This window comes from Schistocerca cancellata, unplaced genomic scaffold (assembly GCF_023864275.1).
Source record: "Schistocerca cancellata isolate TAMUIC-IGC-003103 unplaced genomic scaffold, iqSchCanc2.1 HiC_scaffold_235, whole genome shotgun sequence".
NCBI lineage: Eukaryota > Metazoa > Arthropoda > Insecta > Orthoptera > Acrididae > Schistocerca > Schistocerca cancellata.
In genome coordinates this window covers 5,001-7,500 of record NW_026046257.1, presented here as the reverse complement: position 1 = coordinate 7,500, position 2,500 = coordinate 5,001, and the positions used below count along the sequence as shown (strand labels likewise).

General features: G+C 56.7%; 1 non-coding gene across 1 annotated transcript in view; it reads right to left on the bottom strand.

Annotated features, from left to right (window-relative positions):
* The window catches only part of LOC126112944 (small subunit ribosomal RNA), a 1,909-nt gene extending 1,692 nt beyond the window's left edge, over window positions 1-217 (bottom strand). The window contains exon 1 of the ribosomal RNA XR_007524670.1: window positions 1-217. This exon is cut by the window's left edge and continues 1,692 nt beyond it. This is a non-coding gene — a ribosomal RNA (small subunit ribosomal RNA).
* Window positions 218-2,500: the final 2,283 nt, after the last annotated feature.

The following is a 2,500-nucleotide window of genomic DNA, read 5'->3' as shown; positions in this document are numbered from 1 at the left end:
TCTAATAAAAGCGTCCCTTCCATCTCTGGTCGGGACTCTGTTTGCATGTATTAGCTCTAGAATTACCACAGTTATCCAAGTAACGTGGGTACGATCTAAGGAACCATAACTGATTTAATGAGCCATTCGCGGTTTCACCTTAATGCGGCTTGTACTGAGACATGCATGGCTTAATCTTTGAGACAAGCATATGACTACTGGCAGGATCAACCAGGGAGCTGCGTCAACTAGAGCTGAGCAGCCGGCCGCCCGGGAGTGTGTCCCAGGGGCCCGCGCGAACACGCAAGCGTCCGCTCAATTATTCTGCAAACAGGAGGAGGCTGAGCTCCCCTGCACAATACACCTCGAAACCCTCTCAGGTCCCGGCGGCGCGCAGCGCCGTCCTAAGTACTTGGTCGGGTTCGAGAGAGGCGCAATCGCCCGGAGTTAGGCGAGTAGACGCTTTAGGTGCGACCACCCGTGCTCCCAACTGAGCTTGCCGCTGCCGACAGAGGCCCGGGAGCGTGCTGTCGTGGCATTGCCGGCGGGAGACAACACGCGCCACCTACGGTGACCGGCAGCTCCAACGCCAGCGCCACAGAAGGGCAAAGGCCCCACGTGGGTGCCGAAGCGAACTCTCCCAGCACAGCGCACGTGCCAACACGTCTGCACAACTGCGATACAAACCACCAGCGAGAACCGCTGGGGCGACCGAGCAGCAGACGGCGTCGCGGCGCCGAGTGCCGGGCGGCGGCGCATCCTCAACGCACACAGTCCTCAGTCGGACCAGCACACTGCAGATGTCCACCGCGCTTCGCACCGGGCCCGCGAGGACCCACTTTGGCCGCCCGGCGCCGCGCGCAGGGTGCCCCGGCGCGCAGCTGCGCCGCCTGCCGCGTCCGTCGGCCGGCGCGCCTGCCACTGGGCGCCCCCACCAGCCGGCTGTAGCGCGTGCGCCCACGCACCGCGCGGCCAGCACGCCGGGCGGCCCCCCCTCACCGGCCGGGGACGGTCCCACCCAGCCACCGCCGCGTATCGCTTCACACACAGATTTGCCCTTACTGATTTACCTCCAGCAACAACAACCGCACCACAATGGGTTTACCAGTTGTTCATTTGCGTTGCGTCACGTCACCAGCAAACGTAGACGTCCATCCCAGTTTGCAAATGCAACGATTATTGCATACCTGTCTGTTAGGTGTCACGACACACTACGTCTGCCCACATACACGCAACAAAATGTGCACGACTAGAGAACACGTGGGAGGTGGCCCCCTACGTATGCGATGTCCATTACGAGACCGACTGTCAACCAGCATCTGTACCATGTCGCAGATGTGGAACGCGGTGCACCATGCTATCACACTGTGTGAGAAGAGACGACTACGTTTGAATACACGCGCCACTACATCAACAGACGGCTCATGCTGATCGCCATCCAGGGCGTCCGTTACTCCCACACGTCTCTATGGCGTACCACACTGCAATGTAGCTGTTATGGGGAGACGGCACGTGGCTGAGTGCACAACATTTGGACCGTATGGTTCGCTGTTGTTGGGCGCAGTCGTACGGTCACACATGTGCCACAGCGTATCATTCAGTACATACGGACCTATGTGCAGTACAATGTGAGGATTAAGCTTACGATATCAGCGGACAGTGGACACAGGCCGTACCACGACGTAGACTGAGCGCTTCGACATGCGAATGCCAGTGAACAGCTGCGAAGGGCATTGAACACGCAAGCACCTGAACGACCAGCGTGCGAAGGCAGGGTGGAGGGGGGGGGGCGATGTACATCCTGCAGTTGTCCACATTACAGTGTACAGCGGGAGCATGTAAAAAGTAAGCAACACTTGCGAAGTGTTCAACATGAAACGACACACAAGAGGGTGGGCGGTGCGAGTAGCGAACTATATTCAGAGGGTTGTGGTTAGACAACACTAGATTAATGTAACGTGTCATATGCCAATTACAGAGCAGGTTAAGGCACAACGTGGGTTAGGTTAAGGCACAACGTGGGTTAGGTTAAGGCACAACGTGGGTTAGGTTAAGGCACAACGTGGGTTAGGTTAAGGCACAACGTGGGTTAGGTTAAGGCACAACGTGGGTTAGGTTAAGGCACAACGTGGGTTAGGTTAAGGCACAACGTGGGTTAGGTTAAGGCACAACGTGGGTTAGGTTAAGGCACAACGTGGGTTAGGTTAAGGCACAACGTGGGTTAGGTTAAGGCACAACGTGGGTTAGGTTAAGGCACAACGTGGGTTAGGTTAAGGCACAACGTGGGTTAGGTTAAGGCACAACGTGGGTTACGTTAAGGCACAACGTGGGTTAGGTTAAGGCACAACGTGGGTTACGTTAAGGCACAACGTGGGTTACGTTAAGGCACAACGTGGGTTACGTTAAGGCACAACGTGGGTTACGTTAAGGCACAACGTGGGTTACGTTAAGGCACAACGTGGGTTACGTTAAGGCACAACGTGGGTTACGTTAAGGCACAACGTGGGTTACGTTAAGGCAC